We start from the raw sequence: 26,020 nt of genomic DNA on the forward strand, positions 1-26,020 counted from the left end.
GTCAGGATGGAGAGTGGGTACAAGCAGTCAGGGATCAGTGATCACTGAGTTTTTGTAAATAATAATAAAGGACAGAGTAAAGTTTACTATATCTTCAATTATGAATGAATGGAAAGTGATCTACATCACCTCCTGTCCATTCATGATTGTGGATATAGTAAACACACTCTGTCCTCATGTAATGAATGAGCAGGAACACTCAGTATAGAGGCTTCCTGTTCATTTATAACCTGGGCTGCAGAATAAGAGATTGAGGACTAAATCTCTTTTTCTATTGTAAAAGGGAAATATCAGGGGTCTGTTTAAACCCCCAATATTTCCCTGAAGCCCCTAAAAGTAAAGTAAAAAGTTAAAATATTTAATAAAAAATTAAAAAATAGATAAAAATAAATATAAAAAAATAAAACGTTTATAAAAAATAAAGAAAAATAAAATATTTGAAAAAATTTGAAAAAGTTAAAATAAAAAACATTTTCGGTTTCGGTCTGACATTTTTTTAAATTTCGGTTTTGTTTCGGTTTTGAAATTTTCATTTCGGTGCACCTCTAAAACTATGTAGAGGTTCCCTACTCTACCCAAATCTAAAGAAATCATGTATAGGTACATACACACTTTAATGGCCTTTCCATACTGTTGATCCAGCCCACGATGGCTGTGAAAGCTACACTGTAAAAATGCTCTATCATTTTTCTGCAGGCTTCTAAAGCATAGAACAAATAATGAATTGTACCCGAGAAGTACGGCAAGCATCCCTGTCCTCTGGGCACCTTCCTTTCTCATTTAATTGCCTGGCACATGTCATCTTCCTTTGTTCTGCTCTCCAAACACAGAAAACTTTCTAATAAATTGAGGGAAATTAAATGATAAACCATCGAAAAGTTGTTTGCCCCGGGGCTGTAAAAGCCACAGCTTTAGTACCAGATGTGTCTGGAACCAGCTTTACCCGCGAGTGTTCACACACATGCATACAGGAGGCTGGTTCCACATGATGATTATTACAAAAGGGTTTTGAATGAGGAATTTAAGGGTTTGAAACATTTTAAATCAGAAAATTGCAACGTGGAAAGCTGTTTTGTTTTTGCGTGAACTATTGGAAAGGAAATAGAATGTTGTAAGAAGTTTTGTGCCTGCAGCAGGAAAATAAGCTTGTGTCAACATCCTGGCAAAGGACCACATTGTGGTAGGGAAGGACCACACGGGGCAGTTAAACTGCTTATGCTTATTTTTTAGTGTGTCTATTTTGGCAGTGCTTCCAGGGTCATCCCTATAATGAGGCAGCCTGAGGTGGCTGTCCAATGGCAGCATCTCATTGGGTCACACTCCTGCCGCCAGAGCATTACAGGTTAACTTTGGTTGCTAGGGAGCGGAGCGGGACACCTGGCAACCAGTCACAACAGTGAGCTGGGTGGGACCGGATAGAGAGCCGCTAACAGCATGACTCTACACAGTTATTTCCACCCTTCTCACTGCATCTGCTGTAAAGCACCCCCATTTTTTCTTCCTTTCTGCCTTGGTGACAGTTCCACCTCTCTCTGACAACTGCTTAGTCCATTCTCATGTACCCCTGTAGTTCAGGATTTTGTGTTGACTTTCTTCCCCTCCAAATGCACCCTTCTAACTGGTTAATCTACAAAGGTTGGCCAAGCAAAACACTGCCACAACCTTAAGAAAAAGATTTAGAGGTGCTCAGTTCAGATTATTGCAAAATAAGCAAGCAGGCAGCCAGGTAAGCAATTAGAATTTTGGGGTGCACTGCTTGAGGGATTATCAGATGAAGAAAGGAGGTCCTGGTTCTACTATATAGCTCTTTAGCTAGACCCCCATTTAGAATGGCGTTTCCAGTTCAGGATACCTCACTTACAGAAAGATATGGATAAGAGAGAGCAAATAGAATTCTGGGGAGCACTGCTAGAGAGATCTTCAGCAGAAGAACAAAGGTCCTGGTTCTAGAACCTTAGCTAGACCGCCATTTGGAAGAGTGTGTCCAGTTCTGGAAATCTCACTTACAAAAATATATGGATAAGAGAGAGCAAATAGAATTTTGGGGAACACTGCGAGAGGGATTACCAGCAGAAGAAAGGAGGCCATGGCTCTACTATAAGGAGCTTTCCCTAAACCCTAATTTAGAATAGTGTATCCAGTTCTGGGGACCTCGCTTGCAGAAAGATATGGATAAGATAGAATAAATAGAATTCTGGGAAGCACTGGTAGAGGGATCACCAGAAGAAGAAAGGAGGTCCTAGTTCTACTATACAGATCTTTAGCTAGACCCCCATTTAGAATAGTGTGTCAACTTCTGGAGATGTCACCTACAAAAAGATATGGATAAGACAGAGCAGATAGAATTCTGGGGAGAACTGATAAAGGGATCACCAGAAGTAGAAAGGAGGCCCTGGTTCTATTATGTAGAGCTTTAGCTAGACCCCCATTTAGAATAGTGTGTCCGCTTCTGGAGACACTTACAGAAAGAGATGGATAATACAGAGTGAGGCTAGACATGAGCAACAAACATGGTGATAGGTCTGAGGGCAAGAACATAATATGTACAGCCTGGAGGAACGAAGAAAAAGGGAGTACATGACTGAAACTGTTATATAGCGATGATCTCAGGTTCAGACCCAACCCAATCCAAACCTGAGCTTCTCTGAACAGAGAAGTGCCTGCGTCGAAGCTGCACATAAACAAAGGATTGAGATGCGTGTACTTACATCTGACCTTGTATGTCCACATGGCCATATTAGGTCAAATATAGCTGTCATTGGTCAAATATAGCTATGTGGCCATATAAGGTTAATGATATCACTGCATCCCACCCCTTTGCTTATGTGCAGCTTCAGCTGGGCAATGCAGTGGTCATGTGCTAGCATGGAATATGGTGATAGGAGGAGATGAAGAGTAGCAGAGTCACAGAGAGATGAGCTCATCCGTCTTCTGCTTCTCATTTACTGTCCAGTCACAGTCTGGGGGAGGGATGGGACCTGTAAGTGTTACTTAACTGCAGCAGAGAAAAATCAGGTCTCCTGCCCTAACTGACTGGATTGTGCTGTGTAAATCTGAATCAGTGGCGTAACAATCACCATAGCGACCCAGGCGGTCGATATGGGGCCCAGGAGCACATGAGGGTGATCCTGCAGAGCCCACCATAGAGAGTATATGGTGGGCTCTGCAGGGTCACCCTCAGGTGGGATCTCGAGTGGGCTCTGCAAGGGGTATAACTAGAAATCACGGGGCACCATACAAAATTTTGCTATGGGGCCCTGTGATTTCTAGTTATGCCCCTGATCTGAATGGACAGAAATACAAATCCTTTGGCAGGACAAACAGCTCCCCTTTATGCATTTCATCTATGTGTTCAGCTGTTTGCCTAGAGTTCAGCTTTAAGCATTTATTGTTCCTTTTTAACCTTGCAGTCCTTTAAGGCTATTCTGTAGCATCATTAGCTACAGGGACTTTATTCCAGCGAGTCTCCGGCCTTCCACATCTCACTTCCAATGATGAACGGTGAGAATATGACTCCTGATCTCTCAGCATAGCCTTCAATACTTGTCATGTCTATTTATAATGACAAACAAAGCTCATTCCAGGAACCTCTTGGTGGATAACTTTGATGCAAGATAAGTCAGAACAATATCGCCACTATTCAAGCGAGTGGGACAAGGTGACACATTGATAGACCTCACAATCCTGGCTGAGCTGTTGGTCAGTGTGAGCTCTTATCACCAGTGAAGTCTGCAAGAAGAGCTTTCACTGCAGAAGAACAATTGTGTTCTTTTCAGGACACAGATAAGTATATCTCAGGCACACATAAACTATGGTGTCTTTTTTTTTTAAAGCTTCTGTTTTAACAGTAGTATTAAAAAGCTAATCCGCTTATAAATTAATTCAGCCACTGGTTTCTTAGGGAGTCCACTGGTGAAATCACCCCATCATAGCTCTCAGCCCTGTTCTCAGCCACCTTGGCGGTTTCCTCATACTGCTTCTACAGTGGTGTTCCTACTCATCCTAAATATAAATAAATTAAAGGGGTTCTAAACCCTCCCGTTTTTTTTTCCTTTATCTACTGCTATCAAGCAGTATCAAGCAGTAGATATAGGCAAACAGTTTTAAATTTTTTTTAAAAACCCGCTATAACAGCGGTTTAAACTTACCTTTATTTCTTTGCGCGCTCCCGCCCGAGAAAACGAAACTGTTCGGGTGGCCGCAAAGCATCTTGGGGCGGGCGCCTGCGCAGTTCGGATTTTTGGCTGGGAGACGAGCAGAGACGTAAAGTAAGTCTATGGACGCGTGCACCCGCATGCAGACACCGCTGGATCGGAGGGACAGAGCACTCAGCGCTGGATCGGAGAGCAGCCGCACCGCTGGAGGGACAGATGAAAACATCAGGAAAGAAGAAGAAGATCGGAATAAGAGACATCATTTAAGGTAAGTGCTGACACTAACATTGGGGGGAGGGAAAAAAATGTATTCTTTAATGTCAAGTTTAAGGAGATTGGGAGATCACAGCGGGTATGCAGACCTGGAGCACAGAGATCTCAGTGGTTTACATGTGTGCATTGTGGTTCAATATAACGCAGGTCCATTATGATGTATTGGGATGCCATTTAAATTAATTAAATGGCACTTCAACACAATGCACCACGGTTGGCATGTTACCACTTTTAATGCGAAGCGAATATGTAAATCTGGACTTCTAGTTTCCCTTAAACACAATAGACTGCAGTGCATAGATTTGAACCAGCCACACAGGAAAGGAAAAAAAAGGTTTATCTAAATGTATTAGGCAACTAGACAACTACTGTGTGGCCTACCCCAGACATAAATACTTTATGCCAAATTTGGTGTCAAAAGTCTTCAAGACATCATTAGTCAGCAAAAAATAATCTCTATCAATGTCCTTCAAGGCATGTATAACCTCCCTAGTTTGCTTATGTATCTACAGCTGTCAATGTCAGGGGCAGGCTTTATCCCTTGAAGAAACAAGACTGGAATCTACTCTACATTCTACAATTCTATCCAAACCCACCTTTTCCATACATCACCATTTCTTACATGTTACTCTGCCAGAACTGGTCTCTTGACACCGAGGGCTGAGAGGATGTCTGGGACACCCGGTTTAGCATTCTAGACTTGACAAGAGACAACATCTTTAAAGCTCAACTTTAAATTCCTGCACAGAGCCTATTTGACTTCCACCGACTCCATAAATTAAACCAAGCCATCTCATGTTGGGAATGTGGAGGTAAGGATGGCCTCTTATACATCTACTGTACTTGTCCTTTATTACCACCTTCTGGCCGCAAGTGGTTCACTACACAGCACTATACATTTTAAGGCTCCATTCTCTGCTTTTCCCAAATCCTGCCATACTCGGATTAGTGCTTGACCATGGCCCCCACAAATGCAGAGTGGACACAGATCGGCCTACTCTACTTCTACGCCAGAAAGGCAATTGGAAAAAGCAAACGCCTCCTGCAATCTCCTTCTGAAAAAAAAACTCATAAATGCAAGCCTGCAACTCTGCCAAACCACTTTTCAGAACAGGTTGTGCCCTGCAAAATTCTTGATCTGAGCTTCATGGGTAGATGATCCTTCTTCAGCCACGAACATGGTCCTGAAAGATTACCTGACTAATCTCAGAACTCCTGATCATTACTGGTGACCTCTTGGACTTGAATCATAACCCTTATTTATTGATAGACTCAACAACTAACCATAACCTCCTATACTTCCATAGGGAAACGGGCACTGCTCTATAATACTATAGTACAGCTCATAATGATGTGCAATGTTATACCATAACCAGGTCAACATTGCTATGTTCTTCTACCTTGTCTCCCTATTTCCCCCTCTCACCTTACCCCCATCTACCTTTTTCCTTCCGTCCTGCTTTCCTTTACCACCCCCACCCCACCCATTTTTGAATGTCTGGTTGGGGAGGTACTATGTTTCATGTCTAGGGGGCCTCCACGGTTTGGTTGGACCCTGAAATGTTGTGATGTATTGTTCTTTATTAACAAATTATTCTTCAGTAGAAGAAAATCAGAAAAATAAATACTTTTTTGAACAAATTTTTTTCAGACAGGAGCAGCCTAAGCACCCTTGGAATGAGAACCCCCCCTTTTGTTTACAAAGAGTTATTTACTCGCTGAACCCACCCTCAAGTGAACTTGGCAAAAATATAAAGATATAAAGTAAACTGACCTTTCATTAAAATGTACCCATCACCTGGATCAATAGAGCACAAATCAACCTTTACAAATCACATTGTTATTTTCAATTTTAAAAAAACAAAATACCTGAGCCTAAAATGAATGAAAAGGTTGTTCTCAAGTTCCCTAAAACCTAGATCACATGATCTGGGTGACTACAACGAGCTTTATGAACATTTCACACCATTAATGAGTGCAGAGAGTCTATATGTGTTCTGTGAGGCAGACCCTTGGTTGCTGATAACGTTTTGTACTCTCTGACTATGCTGCGCTCTTATCAATTAGCATTTTACACAGCTACTGTATCTCAGTGGACTACAGAACAACTCTGACAATATAGGAAGAAGGGAGGGGGAGGTGTCTTTTAGTCTTGCTCTTGAGTGACAACTCTGCTCCTCCATAGATACAGTATGGTACATGAGCTTCACCCAAGGGTAGGAAGTGTGTTATTGACATCATCATTCATGTGAAAATAAAGGGGGGAAAAACGTCAGAAGAAAGAAAAGACACGAATGCAACCACCATATTTAAGGACTGCTAAGCTGAAATATACAAAATTTGTGTTCTTGGGTTTAGATACACTTTAAAGAGGAACTTCATCCTCCCAAATGATCTCCCCTCCCCCACCCACACTTACCTTTGGTGCTATTCTTATGCTGTACTCACATACATACAAGCCCAATGGATCCAGTGTTGTCTTCTCCTTGTAGGGAGATCGTTGTCTATTCCTTTTGTCACTCTCCTACCACAGGTCCTGTCCCGCGCCGCCATCTTGCTTGGTGACATCACAGGGAGACAGCTTTCTCTACCTGGTACTTTAGCTGCCCCCCGATGACCCAGCGCCACGTCATACGCATGAACAGACAGAGGTCTGGCCCTGTGTCTATTATAAATATTGTTTTTTGATATGTGACGTCACATTTCCCAGGAGGAATTACTATCCTCCATGTCATAGAACAGTATGCAAAATGACGTGATCTGCACCACATCTATATAAAAGGAAAGGATTTGCCTCCTGCAGCATCCTGTGAAAACATAATTATTGTCTAAGCAACAATGGTAATGGGGACAGGGCCACACAAAGAAATAAAAAAAATTGAAAGGGGAGGGTTACAAAAATGGAAATGTGAATGTCCCCTTTAAGCTGCTCTCTTCCGTGTGTATATGGGCCGGTTGGTTATTATATAATCCACTCCATTTTTTTGTCATTTGAAACCCTTTTTTCTGCGCTGGCTATATACGCTTGAAGAGCAACAGGACTGAATTTTAAAAAGCATTACAGAACTATTTTATATAACATAGTAACAGTAAGCAACATGGCAACAATACCTTGTTGTGCTTCTTCTGAGAACCTATTTGATACGGCTGATGCGTTCTAAGTACTTTCTCTCTGTGTACTTTTAAGTCATGGCGCCTTTGTGCTCCTCAACCTGGATAGCTTTTCTTAGAGTGGAAATTCTTGCAGGTGACCCAGAAACCCATGCACTGGCAGGATTAATTCTTGCACGCGTGGTTCCGGTCTATTACCCCTTCGTCAATGTTTTCTTTGAAAAAGATTGCATTGTATGGATAACTGCACAGTAATGATTCATGACGGCGTACATCTCCTATTGTTGGTCCCATTTTGTGCTCTAATACAATGAAAAGACTAAACAAACTTATATAAACATCTGCCACAAACTAAAATGAAAGAAATTCAAACTACTCCTTAATGACAAAGGATAATTCAGGGGAAAAGGTACAGGGAAATATATTGTAACTCATGACTACACTCTACACATCAGAAACACAAAGGATTAAAAGTCTCCAACAACTATTTGTTGATCATTTAAAGTGACCTTGCTAAATCTAGGGATGAGCTTGGGTTCTAAGTGTGAGCTCATCCGAACCTTGAAGTTAGGTGTCAATGCTGGCCCAATCAGCTGCGGCCAGGGCATTCCCTGCCCCATAGTTACTTGATGGCCATATTTGGTCAATAACATTCATTCAGAACGTTCCTAACAAGTTACAAACATTTTCTTACAACCTTAGGTACTATTGAACCTGTCGGTTTGCCTGAAGCAGAGGTTTTTACCTTAAAGGTATAGTTCACCTTTTAGAACAATTATCATATGTACATTTACCATTTTTTTGCATTTAGGCCGGTAGAGCTTTGCAAAATGTCATCAGTGCATTGGGGGTGCAATGCACAAGCTACTGCAATCTCCTTCCCCTGGCCCAGGTACAGACTAAGAGTTTTGGGTATGGAGGAAATAATCAATGGGCTGGAAGTGCGATAATGTTACGTGGGCCGTGGTTCCTTTCACAGATCCTGAGAATAAATCTGTGCATAGATGATATGGATGTGGCGGTGAGGCAGCACACAGACACCCTAAAATAAAAAATGCACAAAACACACTTCAAGGAGAAGCACCCCGCAATTCAAGTAAGTAGGGGGTCTGTTTGACGGTGGAGGGTTAAGGAATGTTATCATGTTTCATCCTAAGTATGATGGACTATGCCTTTAAACAAAGGTAAATTGGGATAAGGATTAGATTTGATTTATGGTCTGCTAGACCTCCAAACAACTGGATATGACAAAGTAATCAATCCTGAGATATGAACACTTATTAAACCCCCAGAATTCCTGTGTTACTCAGTCACACAAGAGTAATACTTATATAAAATAATTGTGTAATTATTTTATGAACACGATCTAGAATGTGTTACACATTGTTCAGCTGGAGCTGCTACAACTTGTATTTTTTGTGTATCATTATAACTGAAAGATAAGATTTATTCTAAAATACAATCTGTATAACCCTTGAATATAGGAATGGTATTGTTCGTAATAGCAGTATAAACTACATCTAAAGAGTTGTGGAAAGGTCAGGTTTTAATTGCTGTGTCCTCAATAGAGAGATTTGCCCTCTCTATTTGGCCTGGCGAATATTGGCACCAAGACAATCGAAGATTTAACTATAGTTCTCAGAACCAAAGAAAGGGGTAATCTTCCAATGGGGACACCTACAATTGTCTAATAGGTTTGCCCTCACTTTGAGAAGATGCTGCCTCACTTACTGTTATGCCTCAAACACAGGAAGTAAAGGGAGATCTCTGGAGCTAGTGGGAGCCCAACATAGGAGCAATGTGTCCTCTGCGATGGACTCTGGACACTATCTTGGGACAGTCTGTGTTTAATTGGATAGAGAGTTCTCTTTAGATTTCAGAGGCCATATAGAAGTGTTCAGGTAGTGACAGATACCCGCTTGTTATGGACAGACAGGCCTGGTCCCTCAGTCGGGGAGGGCTGGGAGCCACGAAGCAGCTAAAAAGTTTTTACATTTTTGAGAAAAAGTATTAATTTTTTTAAACACTGTGTTGCTTTTTAAAAATGTATTTCTTTCTCTGTGCACAGTGAGTACACAAAGAAGTACACAAAGAAATATATGGACCGTTGGATTATTAATGGTTTAAAAAAATAACAGGGATTTAACCATTTTCCAATTCTATCCAAAACTGCAGAAAAATGTGGACTTTCTATATACTTTAATAATCGTTGTTAATCATGGAAATACTTTTGATCCTGAATTTGATTGTTATATAGAAATATAGCAGGTATGTCCAGGTTGTCACTTAACCGTGAAAACCTGGGAAATCTTTCATGCAAGTAGTGACCACCTTCCAAAATTAAGTCAGTTTCTCATTATTTGCCCATCGCTATGATGGGTGTCCTCCCTCCCTTGCCGGTAATGAGCTGCAGAAGGCACCTCCCTTCCTAAGAACATTTTATTAAACCCCTGGGTAATTGTGTGCTGTATCCAATTTAATTGAACCTGTATAAATAAATATTGCAAACTGGTTTCCAAAACTTTATTACTACGGAGGGTTATTTTTTTTTATCATGCTCCAATAAACTTGTCCAACCTTGCCTTCTGGAATTCCTCCCTGACAATTCACATCCATTGTAGACATGCTTTGACGTACAAACAAGATCAGGGCATTGAAGTCATCAGCATTGCATTTGTGTTCATGGTAGGCAAATCCCACCTGTGCCTTCTGCATCATTCTGAAGACATCTATAATACACACTTCCGTTCCACAGATATGAGTCACACCAAGGTTCAGTATTGTGTAATTCTTTGCCTTCTGTAGGCAAATCATGCTGCCAATTTAGTAAGGATGATAAACCCTACATATCATGCTTATATTGCTTATGTAGCGCTCACCCCCGAAGGAGCCGCTGAGTATGAAATGGGTTCTCCTACCTGTTTGCTCCAGCCACTGGTCCCCTTTGTTCAGCAACAGCACACCGACACTCACGGACAGAATGGACTCGAGTCTCAGGGTCTTTTGGGGTATTTACAGTATTTGCAAAGGTCAACAGGAGAAAGAGGGTTTAGGATCTGTAGGATGCCCTGGTGGATTCTTCTGAGGACAGCTTTCTCCCTTAGCAACAGCTAAAGTCAGTAGTATCGTGTCCCTATCAGAGCAACCAATAAATGAACAATACAGCGTATAGCCAGGATAGTCCAGGACTTTGAGAGGAAGGGACTATCTCTGGATTCAGGTAACAACAACTGGCTTCTTCTATAGCGATCACCTGAGAACAGGGTGAGGGGTCTCTTACAGGGTTCCAGGCGGTAACTCTCATTAGCTTCTCTGCGAAACTCCTCGACAAGACGACTCCGCCTCCAGCCCAGGTTCCATCAGGTCTCCTTGCAGCCATAACGGAAATCTCTGTGCCCTTAGCGTCTGCCACCTGCTAAGGTGCATGCCAGATATCCAGTGGTGTATCCTAGTTCCAGGCGCCCAACACCTGCCACGTGTGTGGGCCCAGCAAAGTATCAGTGTATCCTAGGCCTCCAGGCCCCTCAGCACCTGCCAGTTTCTGGCCCAGGCCAGTTTCTTGCATCACATAGGCCTCCTGAGGAGAGGCCCCAGGAGGGGGAAGAGACCTCTGCACAGTGTCCCCAGACCTTTTATTACCTGCCCTCAACCATGCCTCTGAGTCATCCTACTCAGGGATTGGCTAGGGTCAGGTGCATAGTCATAATCCTCCCTCACTGAATGCCAAGGCTCCCTTTTCCTCAGCAACAGGAGGAGCAAGCAATCCAGCAGATTCAGGGACACCTATAGAATGCAGAGCTCTGTATAATCAGTATCTAGACTGGTTACAGTCCAGGTATTTCTAAATTGAATAGCGACATTTTAGAGGGCGCTAGACTTACAAAACAGTATATTCTAATTAGATGTAGTTTGCGCCTTGCAACATCTATTGAATGAGCCCATTATTATGTAACTGCAATTTGTATGTCCAGGAAATGGAAAGGTAGTGCTCTAGTGATAGTGATAACCCATGAGGTTATCCTATTGGTGTTACTTCCCACTAGTAAAGGCAAACTGATTACCGGGTTGGCAGCGTTTACATCCCAGAGGATGTCCACAGTTTCCTTGGTTGCAGTGCAAAAACAGCTGGCTTTCTTCAACAGGGCTTGTAATGGAAACTGTAAGGTATTACTATAAAATAAATCAATACTATCTCCAATTAACATCCAGTCCATACAGTTTTCCATTGAAATCCCTGTTGAAGGGGGTGGCTGTGGGCCAAATGTGGGGGAAAATTACCTTTGTCCTAGAGGGAAAAATACTGCATATAGGGCTGGTATTCTGAATTAGGACTGCTTTTTTTCTATATATATTATTGGGAATGCCAAAGCATCTTGATGTAGCTTAGCAGGAGGACAGGAGCTCCTCTGGAGGCACACAGAAGAATCTCAAACTAATTTCAAATGCTTTCTGAATGCACCAATATAAACATTGTGTTGACTCAATTACACTAGACTTAGTATGGATTATAAAATGCTGAATATGCAGCTTTATGTTGCCATTTGGCCAGACATTAGGGACAGAATTATAAAACATCGGGATGGTCTTACCTTAGCCATAATGCAACTTTTAAAAAAAACTGCAGAACAGGAATGTGCTTTACAAATGTGGTTTTCGCTTTGCTTGCTTTGAAAATCTAAACAGGCAAAGCCCTGTTCATGAGCAAAACTGTCCCATTCCCCTTCACACTATTGTAGTGCTATTTGCAGATTTTTGTGGAAATCTTGTACATAGACAAATGTATGGAGTCAAAAGAGAGGGCAAAATCATGGTGGTTTAAGGTTTCTTTAGGTATGAATTTAGGTATTTTTTAATCACTTTGAATGGCTTTTAGGTGTTTTTATTGGTATTTTTGTTTGAGGTTTTTTTTAAACAAAAGGGGAAAAAAAGCTAAGTCCAAAGAGCAACTAGAAAGTTTTTTTTGCGTTTTCCCTCCTAGTATTTTCTGTGTATTTTATTGTTATGTGAAGGACTATGGAATATGCTTGCAAGTAACACCATAGAATAATACTAGTAAACAAAGTCCAGTATGCAAAAAAACAAACATAATAGTAGTAGAAAAAGGAAGCATACTGTAATTAAAACATTGCCAAAATAATGTATTTATTTATCAAACAACATATAGTCTAATGTATGAAGGGTTAGGGTATTTGTTGTTTGATAAATAAATTAATTCCTTTTGCAATAAGTCTAAATATTATTTAATATTTTGATAATTGCAGAATGCTCCAAAGTCATTTTCCTTTTTTTCTCATAACTCTTTTATTTTTTTAACCATAAAAAAAAAAAAACATTTTAAAAATATTTTTCACCTTGCAGTGCCACAATAAATAGTTAAATGCAAGACCACTAATTTCACAGAAAAATTTAGGTAAACAAAATTTCACACTGATTCATAACTGTCACTGCAAAAGCCAATTGGGTGATTTTGGACAAGTGTCAGACCTTTCCAGGGTTTTCCCCACACAACCAAATCCAGCACAGGCCATAGCCATCGTGGAGCCATGTTCCCTAGCAACGGGGACAAACGGGATAAAATTAACCTAAACCTCATCATGATTAACACCATGCATGTCAAGACAACAAAAGCCGCAGTCAAAGAATGATTTTGCAAAGTCACTTTTCAAAGTGACTTGCAGCTGGCGTTGGTTCACCATGGGTAGCCCAGGCGAGCGTTGCGTTCTTTTAAGGTGTCACAATATAAGTATTTCCTTGCTTTGTTCTGGGAAGTATTTTCACATGTGATTTACACAATGAGAAGGATTGCCCATGGAAAAGCAGAGAGTTACAATATTATCATCAAGCTGCAGATGTTGGCAAGTGAGGCCCAAACATATAAGTGTCTGTAGGACCTAATTCTTGTGCATTGTGGTTAAAGGGCCAGTGAACCCAAAACTAGGGCATTGGCTGGCAGGGGCATTGGCAGTCACCTACAAACTCGGAAAACAGAGGAAAGATTGCCCTGCCAGAGTTACCACCTCTATATCCTTTACCAGTAGAGTAGATGTAGTCTCATTTCTCCTGCTGGTTTTTCTATAGCGTAAAACAATTGAACCGTGCCACAAGCGTTAACCAGAAACACCCTCCAATGGCCATGGCAAGTAGCTGAACTTCAAAACAACCCAACAAAAATAAAAAACACTTAATTGCCCTGCCAACCATGGCTCCAGTCCTCACTCTCTTACAGGGTTATAGCTGCCACTGGAATCTGGAGCATCCGACACTTCCTGGTGCATCAGATGTCTGCATTGCTGCTTGCTTGTAGCTAAAGTGTATCTAAACCCAAAAAAGATTATTTTTTTTACTTTACAGCTTACCAGTTACCAGATACAGCGGCTGCATTCATTTTTTGTGTAATCAGGATTTTTCCTTTATTCTCACCTATTAATCCTGCAAATAACCCACTTTATATCCCTGAGTGGTTACACTCACTCCTCACTAAGCCGAAGCCATCTGCATGCTGACCCTCCTTCAGTTGACGCGTTTCTGAGGTTCTGATGAAAGAGGTTTGTCCTCAGAAACGCGTCAACTGAAGGAGGGTTCGCGTGCAGATGGCTTCGGCTTAGTACTAGCACTTCCTTTCCCTCACCCTATTTTCGTATATTCATCTTGATGGTCTCCTAAGATTATATTGCTTTCTGCTCATTTATACAAGCTGGTTTGTAAGAACCTTTTCAGCTGTGTTTTATCCTTAATAAATCAATTTTACACTATGGAGGCGCTCCTTTTGCTTTGTCCTCATTAGATTTTCGGTTTCTCTTGACTGTGAGGAGCTGCCCCCCTGTATATACCTTTGGAAGACCATTTTCAGGAGCAGTTACTGTGTAATTGTTCTTGGGTTTAATTGTTCTTTAGGCTTCAAACCCAATCTCCCGTCACATTTTGTGCCCCCCACTGTGTTTCACTACTCCTATCAGTATTCTATGAGTGATTTTTGACCTGACTGACAACAAAAGACTTTCTATAAAGTTAACGAAGCTTAACTCAACAGTCCTTAAAGTGAATGTGTAAGGGCAGAAACATGAAATCCTCCACTGAATTTTTCCAGCTGGGATAGCAACATCAGTAAAAACCAGAAGAAACAGAAGTTGTAACCCCTACTTTATAAAAAATAGATACACTTTAACCCAGGCCTGGGCATTTTATGGCCTGCGGGAAGTATTCGGCCCTAGGTCTGCAGCTGTCCAGCCTGCTGACCTGTGCTACATTATGGCACATGTGCCTCCAATGCCTGTGCATCCACTGCAAGCCATAGCCCAGCACAGGTCAGCAATCGGTCCGTGTGCAGACCACGTTTCTCCTTGGTCCTTGTTTGCTAGGACTGCTGGCGACCTAAAAAACAAATGATGCCGGGGACCCCTCGGCAGTCACTGGTTGCTAGGACTGTTGGGCAGTCCTAGCGACCAGTGACGTTGGGGTTCTTCTCCACCTTCTCTCCTGCAGATTCCGCCCGTGGACTTTAAGGAAAAAAAAGAACTTAAAATGGTATGTATTGAGTGCAGGGGGGTTGTGGTTGGAGTTTGGCATGTGTAATTTCCCGCCCAGCAGTAACTAACTCATAGTACCGTGCAATGTACCTAGTGCGTGTTACAGTGTGGCAGGTGCATTGCATGCACTACATATTTCAACCGTACAGCAACGCATGGTACTAGGTGCATTTGGGGTGCCAATAAAATGAATGGCAACGCAATGCACCTGCCGCACTGTAATGCACGGTCGGTGTGGCCCTCCATTCCAGTTTCCTCTGTTGCCTCCCGAAAAACTGAAATGCCCACCCCTGCTTGAAGAATCCCTTTCCAAACTGATGAACACACTTTCCTGCCTCCAAAGACAGATGATGGTATCCTTTGTTCAAAGTATCATCAACTTAAAGTGACTCAAACCAATTGTGTTGGCATCACATCTTGAGCCAGCTCATAGCGCTTGTCACCCCCCTTGAATTTACTATGAGAGAGGCACAGGAGACACATTAGTCAGTATTCCTCTTCTATACACGAAGGTGGCCTGGTGCCTCTTTTTGGATGTAGAAGATAACTTTCTATGGTGAGAGACATATTAGAAGGCAAGGCAACAGCTGCTGGAAACAGATCTAAATATTCAGAATATCTCAGCATACTGCACATAACTTTGGTGTCATTGTTACATTACTTCAAATAGCACTTGCAGTGCAGGTCAGCCACTCACTGCAATGTGTTTACATAACTAGTGCTGCTGTTATATAATTCGGGATACACACATCTTGCTCATGCAGAGGTAAAGTCACTTGGGTTGGTCGTACACTGACAACATTATTGTATTTATTATACCCCATTGCTAAATGGTTTTAAACCAGAGTAAAGTCAGAACTCCTTAGTTGGATACTTGTTCCTGGCGAAACCATTTGAGCAGCATTACAACCAGGCAATAACTAGGCAACTTTTCAGAAGAGGAGGTCTGCAATGGTAGCCTATATATCTTTCTTGGCATGGGTTTTCTTTCAACACATTTTAAAAAACAATTTGCAGAGCCCTTTCCCTGCAAATCGCCGTGAACATTTTTTATGTGTGAATAGATACAAACATGAACGTTCATATTATATTCAGATGTAATATTTGGAAAACACTGCCTTATGGACACTAGATGGCGCTAAGGAGCGTATGAAAGAGGAGAGAGAGGGGAATTATTGCTTTAACTGGCCACCAGTGATTGGGGGGCAGAGAAATAAATAATTGCTTTAACTTAACACCAATGACTGGGTAAGAAAGAATAATTATTGCTTTACGTGACCACCAATGATTGGGAGAAAGAGAGGAGTTATTGCTTTAATTGTGCTTGCGTGGCTTTTCTCCGGGTACTCCGGTTTCCTCCAACACTCCAAAGTCACGCTGGTAGGTTAATTGGCTCCTGTCTAAATTGGCTCTGTATGTATATGTGTATGATAGGGACCTTGGATTGTAAAATCCTTGAGGGCAGGGACTGATGTGAATGTGCAACTATGTAAAGTAATTGTCGGCGCTATATAAAATACCTGTGATAAATAATAACTGACTGCCGATGATTGGTGGCGGGAGGGGGGATTATTGCTTGCACTGATCACCAGAAATGCATTTACTCTGCTCTTCCATTGAACTGAAAATTTCTACATGCTTCTTGGTCACGTTTTGTTATTTCAACATCTTTTCATTGTAAACTAATATTTTTTTTTTTTATCAGAGACAAGTTCTTTCATTGGTTTCCCATTTTTTTTTTCCCCCACTCTATTTAATAATTATCCCATGAAAAGCTCTCTGTTATGTTATCAGTTAAAGTGGCCATGAAAAGGACAGATCGTTAAATGCTCTGAAGCTGAGATAATTCAGCAGTGTTCCAAGCAAACTGTTCCAACGAGGCAGTGTTCTCACAATTGCGTACACATCTCAGCCGCATTCATGAAATATATTACTATTTGCCAAGCAGCTAATCATTGACCACAATACAGACAGAGAGCGGACGTGTTTTACCTGAATACGTTCCACTGACCAGACACGGTGCTGTGCCCATCATAAGATTGACCACCTCTGCCAAGTCCAGCTGAGCAGGAGGAATGTCATGGACAATGAAGTACACAAAACTGTGATGAGTCCTTTGCATTTGTTTTGCTTAAAGAGAACCTTATGTTTTTTTAGTTTTGGATAGAGTGGCAAGGGGTAAGAACCCGGTCAGGTCTTTATTGATCTTTAGGAGGAAGCGGAAGCAAATTTATGGATATGGATCCCCAGAATGATGATAAGAAGAATGAAGTCCTCAATGAAGCCACATGGTTTGTGTTTGGCTGCCATCCATTAAGCAAGCATCTCCTCAGGGTTCAATCGTTTTTTGACTCCAAGAACGTCTGTTTGGAGTTCTTTTTGGTTTATATACACCTAGGTATTTATTGATGCTATTGAGTCGGGCTTTAACCCAACCCTATCCCACCTCAACCTAACCACTGAACAATCACTTTCTCAAACAATCACCCCCGCACAGCTACCTCCTCATGTATCACTTGCCCCTCCCTTTTAGATTGTAAGCCCTCACGGGCAGGGCCCTCCTTACCATCTTGTCTTAAATTGTATTGTGACTGTAATGTCTTCCTTATATTGTAAAGCGCTGCGCAAACTATTGGCGCTATATAAATCCTGTATAATAATAATAATAATAATAATAATAACCCCTAAAGTGAGCTAATGAGCATTCACTCCATCTGTCTCAGGTCAGCTTATTTTCCAGCATGAAATGAGTGGAAACTTGAGTCTTTTGGGCTACTTAGCAGTGCACTTCTGTAACCGGCACTGGCAGGCATTCTCCTATTGTATATTTGTAGGGATGTAGTATTTTTAGTAAATTCCTTTTTGTACTTTTGTGATTCTGTAGCAAGCAGTGGGCTGCAGTCAGCCTAGCTGTACTTCAGCAGGAGTAATATTTAAAGGAGAACTATGAGGTAAGTGATTTACACTCATCCTCATAGTTAGAGCTGACGCGTGACATTGAAACGGTCACACGTCGACTCTATAGATCGGAAAATGAGCGAACACATACCGCCCCCCGCTCACTTCCCGATCATCTCCTTACAGAGAGCGGAGACTGTCAGTCACCGCTCCCCGCAGTTATTCCTCCCTTCCCTCTCCGATCCCCCAGCTCTGACTGGAGGAACAGACGGGGAGGGTGCGGGCACAGCTGGCTCTGCCTCTAGATAGGCAGAGCCCGCTGTCAATCAGCCAGGTGGGTGAATCTCAACAGTATTCTCAGGATCCGACCTGGCTGCGTCACTCTCAGTATATCGCAGGCAATAGTCCGCTATATACTGAGCTTTGGGTCACCGGAGGGCTTTTGTATATGTCCTCCCATGACCCTAAAGACAACCATGGGATTAAAAGGTTACCCCATAGTACTCTTTTAAGCATAGAATTATTTTTTCTGATCATTGTTGTTTAAGCTTGCTGCAGCAGGGTGTGCTAGTGAGGAATCAGTCCGTGTCATGTATGTTTAATGAGCTAGCCAATCACCAGGCTTGGATGGCCTGATGATACATGCTGGGAAAACTTTTAAACTTTTGGGACACTTCCTGTTTTTTGCACTGTGAGGATGGCACCAGGCCTTTTGGCATAAGGGAAAGAAAAAAAAGCAAGGATCTCCCCTCCTGGGAGGTATTCCTGAAGATGCTGGTTGCTGGAGTGTAAAGAGTGTCTGGCCTAGAGGAAAAACGCCAATGCACCTGTGTGAACAGGCATATAGAAACAATTATTTTCTCTGCGTCCTTGCATTGAGCCTGCATTATTTATCAAGTCCTTAGTAATTTGGCAAGGGATTAAAAAAAAAAACCTCTACCAATAACAGAATAGGACTGCTAGGTACACAACTGAAATACATATGTGAACTGTTACCTTCCTGTGGATTTATACTTCTATACTACCATCCAGTCCTGTGATTCATATTACTATGCCACACAGCACAGTCCTGTTTAGCAAGGGAGGGGACCTGATTTTGATTTGCTACAATTTAATTTTCGCTTACTGGTCTCATTCACACCCTGTAACTGGACAGTGAACGGAGAAGCAGCACACTGATCAGCTCATCTCCCTGCTCTTCCATGCTATCAGCCTACTCCTTGCACTTCTGCACACCTGACTGGCTCTTTGTGCTGCTCCTCCCTCCCTTCCCTAATCTCTGATTGTAAAATAGACTGCGAGAGGCTGATATCAAGTCAAATTCAGGCACTTAAGCTGCTTGCTTTAAAAAAAGAAATGATAATGTATTAGTGACTCCATTTGTGCATTTAATAAATATTTATAGTTTAGCTTGAAACAAAACTAACTCTTGATATACAGTGTGGATATATATTTATTTAAAATGTACTGTACAACAGCAGTAGAGACTTTCTTTAGAAATGACACAGCACATTAATTATTATAACATGTGGAGCAAAAGGGCAGACATTCCAATGACATACAGCAGAACGCCTGGAATGTCATTAAACTTGTATCCTAAACATAATTTCTTAGAAAAGATCAAACTCCAGTATGTAGGTAAAAGGTATATAAAGGGAAGAAAACCATACTAATATGTTGTATACATTTACATCTGTTTCATTGTTATGAGGGTAGTTGGGGGTTACAGTGAATCTGTGCTTTGACCATGCAGCAGGAAATGCTGTTTTTGAACCTATCAAGTGCTCAAAAAACAAAATTTTAGGTTGCAGTGCTTCAAAATGCATTTTTTTATCCTCTGTATCATCTAATAGCAGATATTTTTTAGTCAATAAAGAATTAATAAAAAGTTAACATGCATGTATAAAACATATATTTTATAGAGTTGGGTAGGGTTAAAACTAGGGATGCACTGATACCGATAGTAGTATCGATATCGGTGCTAATACCGAGTATTTCTGAGAACTTCCGGTATCAGGATGCCGGGCGGCTAGTCATTACATGCTGCCCGGCTTCCTGATTGGCCTGGAAGCCGTCTCCATGCTCCCTCGTCAATCAGAGAGCATGGAGCTGGCTTTCCGGCTATTCAGGAAGCCGGGCAGCGTGTAATGACTCACCGCCCATCTTCCTATCTGGTTGGAAAGCCAGCCAATCAGGAAGCAAGGCGACAAGTCATTACCCGCCCCCCCGGCTTCCTGATTGGCCCGAAAGCCGGCTCCATGCTACCTCATGCTACCTCGGTGACGAGGAAGCATACAGGCGTCTTTGCGGCCAATCAGGTAGCCGGGGGGCGGGTCATTACACGCCGCCCGGCTTCCCAGCTAATCAAGAAGCTGGGAGGCGAGTCATTACACGCCGCGCAGCTTCCATAATTGGACTTCCGGTACCAGTATTTGGTATCGGCGAGTAACGAAAAAAATATCAGTACTTGATACCGAAAAACAGGTTAATCCCTAGTTAAAACCCGTCAGGGTATTTTTTGGTATACCATTGGGGAACCAATGTACACAATGGTCCATGTACCATTGGCAGATTTTCTTTTCACTTATTATCCCAGAGATACAACAGGAAGTTAGAGGAAATCTACCCAATTGAGGGAAATTCCCATCTTAGACAGTTGTCTCTGGAACAGGTGTCTCATTGGTGGATTTCCCTTTACTGCCTTTTCTGGGGACATCTACCAAATTTAAATTTTCCTATGGACTATGCTCACCAGGTCAAATAGAGGGAAGAATCTCCCCAGTGGAGATACTGACAGTCATAAATACTTCATAAATACTTGACAGAGGGTATAACTCTTCCCCACAAGACTAAAAAAAGGTTTTGTAAACAAAGTTTGGTGTCCCTGAAGTAAACATATCCAAAGGGTCATGTTCCGAGTTCTCTCAATGGGTTTATCATATTGTGAACGTACAGCTGAAAGAAACAAGGTGGAACTTCTCTGCCACCCTGTGGCGTTTGACATTAAAGCAGTTTTTAGATTTCTTTGAACACAGACAAGGTATGTCAGGCAGGATTTGGGGCCAATTTAAAGGAAATATGTCAGAAACATGTGCTTAATCATTGCTGGTGAATAAACTGATCGGGGTCAAATGTTAGTTCTCCTGCTCCAAAAGGAGTTGCAAAGTCTGAGCATATACTATCCTGTTACAACATCAGAATTGTGGGAGTGGGATAGAACTTGTAGAAATTCAACATAAAAATGTATTTCTATTTTCAGTTTTTGATCACAGATATCCATTAACTTATTAGAAGTATTACCGTACTACACAAACCAAGCAATTTTCTTCCCTAGAATAGCCATCGGAGGGCAGCATATAGCAGCAAAAGCTGGTTGACGATTAAAGATGGCTCTACAGATTGGGCAGTCAGGAATTTTGAAATGTCAGATACATTTCTATCAATTATTAGGAAATAAGTAAATTATAGTTACAGTCAGGTAGATATATAAAACAGACGCAGCAAAACTATATTTGATCTATTATAGGGATGCACCAATACAGTTTTTTTGGTAACGAGTACCAATATCTTTTTCCGGTACTCGCCGTCTCGCCGATACCAAGAACCGGTGCCCTGTACCCCGATTATCAGGAAGTCGGGCAGCGGATCATGACCTGATTTCCTGTGAAGCCGGCTTCCTAGCCAATCAGGAAGCCGAGTGGTACATCATGACCCAATCAGGAAGCCGGGAGGTGGGTTATGACCCGCCTCGCGGCTTCCTGATTGGCTAGGAAGCCGGTTTCACTTGTTGCTGGGCAGCATGGCTTCCTGACCAATCAGGAAGCCGGGGCACGGGTCATTATGTGCCGCCCAGCTTCCTGATTGGTTAGGAAGCTAGGCTGCCTAGCAACAAGTGAAGCCGGGTTTCTAGCCAATCAGGAAGTTGGGAGGTGGTCCATAACCCACCTCCCAGCTTCCTGATTGGAAAGGAAGCCAGCTTCACTTGTTGGAGATCTCCCTCTGACCAAGGGCCAGATTAAGAGCATCACGGGCCTGGTGCTGAGGATTTTGGTGGGCCTTTTTATGGAAATAGCGATGGTCATCGGGGCCCTCTTCCTCCTGATCGGTCTGTGATTTGTAGTCTCTCTACAGCTTGGAGTCAGTGTTGGAGCGCCAGGGCCCGGTTGCAGCTCCAACCCTGGTAGACCACTGACTGCAAAATGTTAGCAATATATTATACAGCAATGCAGAATATCACCAGCTAAGACTACAAATCCCAGCAATAAATTATACAGCAATGCAGAATATTACCACTAACTACACTGAGTGGTCAGAGCCATGGAGCGAGTATCAGCAAAACAGCAGAATTCGTTAAATGTTCAAGAACAGCTGTTGTTAAAGTGTTTAAAGACTGGACTGTCAGCCGAAAATCTGGGTCTGAACGTGCGAATTGTGGCCGTCAGCGACTAGTCAATGTTAGGGCAGAACAGAGAGTGGCAAGACTGGTACAAGACAACAGAAAGGCAACAGTGCAGTGTCAGATTCCTCACATCACCTTTCATCATTTCGTGGAGTCACGAGGCGGCCCAACGAAGTCATCTCGTGGAGTCATCTCATGGCCCAACGAAGTACTGATGGAGTGGTCATAATAATCTAGCCACTCCGTGTATATAGGACTCCAAATCCCAGTAATGCATTACAGAGCAATGCAGAATACCACCAGCTATTGAGGACTACAAAACACAGCAATACGTGGTAAAGCAATGCAGAATAATATCATCAGCTATAGAGGACTACAAATCCCAGCAATACATTGTAAAGCACTGCAGGAAAATACTATCAGCTATAGAAGACTACAAATCCCAAATACTTTATACAGCAATGCAGAATAATATGAAGCTACATACTCTGTGTTGCTCCGGGTTCGCGGCCTGATGTTTCCAGGGTCTCAGGAGAGTTGTGCGGGGTTTAGGCGGGCCTGTGCAGGCTCTCAGGAGGCTGTTTTGGTTTTTTAGGTGGTCAGTTCGGCTCTATGAGGGCCAGTGTGGGCTCTCAGGTGGTCAGTGCAGGCTCCAGGGGGTCAGTGCGGGCACTCAGACGGACAGTCCAGGCTCCAGGTGGTCAGTGAGGGCTCCAGGTGGTCAGCGTGGGCTCCAGGGGGTCACCATGGGGTCCAGGGGGTCAGTGTGGGCTCCAGGGGGTCATTGGGGCTCCAGGCAGTCCGTGAGGGCTTCAGGCAGTCAGTGCGGTCTCCAGGGGGGTGTCAGTGCAGGCTACGGAGGGGTCAGAGAGATTGGCGCCTGCAGCCGCAGTTGTGGCTCTCTGCTCAGGCACAATGGAGGGCACCCCTACGGACCTGCAATTGAGGTGAGCGTAGGGGGGCGTACTGGCCGCGTAGCCCCATAGAGAAGAACATGGGCTGCGTACTAATCACACGCAGCACCTGTCCTTCCCGGCAGCTGTTTGGTACGGCCAGCACGATTCGTGTGTGAATAGGGCCTTATTCCGTCATGCAACGCTGTACTGAAATTAATTTTATACCATTTTTGGGGGACAGATAGAGCTTTCTTTTGGTGGTACTTAATCACCACTGGGGATTTTTATTTATTACTATATTTCGGGGAAATTACTAAAAATTTTGGGGAAAAAAGGTTTTTTTTACATTATGTTAGGAAACAATTATTATTACCTAATTATTTTAGTAAAATATAAAAGACGGGGTCACGTTGGGTAAATAGACACCAAACATGTCAAGCTTAAAAATTGCGCGCACCACCGAAATCGCAAACAACTACCATACTCAAAATTGACCATAGGCGACGCTTTAAAAGCTTTCACAGCTCATCAGTGCAGCCCTCGTTCACACCTGAACGTTTATGTAGCGCGTTCTACGCTCCATGAACGCTCTACAAAATGCTCAAAAATATAAATCCCATTGTATTCAATGGTCTCGTTCCCACCTTGGCGTATTTCCGCCCGTCCCTAACGCGCTACAAAACGGCCCATGCCTGAAAATGTACAGGTACTACTTTGGGCCGTTTTGTTGCGCGTTTCCATTGGGATACAGCCAAGTAGCGGATCGCGGTAAAAAACGTGCGACGGTCGCGCGACAGACGCGCATATGCAATACGCCTAGGTGTGAACGAGACCTTAGTGTTATCAGTGATTGATGGCCCTAGAATGATTGCTCTCACTGCGACGTTCGCGACGATATGTAACATGTGCGGCGTAATGGGCGCAATCGTCGTTTTCGCAGGCATGCGCACCTGATGCATGTTTGCATGTGTGTATGTATGGGTGGGGACTTTTTAAAAAAATGTTTTTTTTAAATTCTTTTTTATGTGTAACTTTTAATTTTTGGGGAAACTTTAATTGTTTTCCTATTTTTTTTCCACTTAACTTTATTGCTATCACAGAGGGGGCTAAGAAACCCCCTTATGTGATAGCAAAAGAAGTGACAGGTCCTCTTTATGGAGACATCAGGGGTCTCCAAGACCCCTAATGTCACCTAGGACCCCCCTGAAGAAGCTGATGAAGCAGAGATCTGAAGCTGGAGAGTGACACGAGAATGCGGAAGTGATATAATATACAACACTTCCGCATTCTGACACCGGAGGGAGATCGTGTACCGACCTCCCTCTGATCCCCTGTCAAAAAAGCATTTTGCTGGTCCCGGGCTCGCACCAGGCACAGCGGAGCACGGGACCAGCGTGACAACGGAGGTAGGGGGGGGGGACACGGGTCGGCAGCTTATACAAGCGATCCGCCGGCTCTATACCCGGCGAATCGCTTGTATGTTAACAGCGCGCCCGAGTGGGCGGGGCTAACAGGCCGTGTATACACGGCCGGTTACATCCAGGAAGGTCCCGGCCGGCCGTTTATGTACAAAGCGGTTAAAGTGATATTAAGCTCTACTGGGTTTTATTAGGTTTTCTGCAGCAGCGCGTTGGTGTGAAGGAAATTTTTTGTTGCTGCTTAGAAGGGCTCTTTAAGAATAAATATATAAACATGAAAAAGTGGAACGGAAATCTGTTCCACTTTCTGTGTGTGAGAGAAAGAAAAGGCTTATTTGTACACAGTAGAAAGTCCTGCTTCCGGGCATTTTTAAAGCAGAACTAATTTTTTATCAACCCTTGAGCCCGCATTGCAAGGGTTAAGTGGTCATTTTGGTCTAGGAAGGAAAATTAAAAAAATATATACTCACGGGATCTTCCAAGCCGGCTTGCTCTTATACCAATCCTTTCCACCTCACTCCCTCTCTGCTGCAGCAGTCTAAGATACCATGAATCATCACATTCTGTACACAGTGAGGACACAGAGAGACATTCCATCGCTGCAGCGGAGAAGGAGACAGGCTGGAGGGAGTGCATGTCACAGCCAGCTGACTCAGAGGTTCGGGTGAGTATAACTTTGTTATTTTCAGCCCTAGACCAAAAATGAACACTTAACCCTTGCAGTGCGGGGGTAGCCCCACTGCAAGGTTTCATCACAAAAAGTACAGGCATTAGTTAGACCTATTTTTATAGTAACTCTCAAACAACCAGAAACTACATTTATCCAGAATCTACCAATCACCATGGATCCCAGATAACAGGGAGTTTACTGTATTATATTTTGAGTCCAAACAAATACTTATCCCATTCTAACCCCTGATGAAGGGGGGGTATTGTAGCACCCGAAACATGTTGCCTGTTTTTTGTATGATCGAATTGTGACAAATAAAGGCACTTTTGGACTCTTTGACTTTTTGGTTTGGTACCTTTTATTTCTGAACATTGAGTCACTTTTGGTTACCCCATTATGGATGCTGGCATATATATTCGTATATACTTACTGCCTGGCCAAAAAAAGTTACCACCTGGATTTAGCTAAGCAAATAGGTAAGAGTGTGTTCTGGGGTTGCTTCAGTTGGTCAGGTCCAGGTTCAACAATGTTATGTCCCCAGTGATGAGGTTAGCTGCCTACCTGAATATACTGAATGATCAGGTTTTGCCATGAATGGATCTTTTTCTTCCATGATGGCACATTGGGCATATTTCAAAATAACAATGACAGGACACATTCGGCTCAAATTGTGGT

The sequence above is a fragment of the Nanorana parkeri genome, unplaced genomic scaffold (assembly GCF_000935625.1).
Source record: "Nanorana parkeri isolate BGI_ZX_2015 unplaced genomic scaffold, ASM93562v1 scaffold12, whole genome shotgun sequence".
Taxonomy (NCBI): Eukaryota; Metazoa; Chordata; class Amphibia; order Anura; family Dicroglossidae; genus Nanorana; species Nanorana parkeri.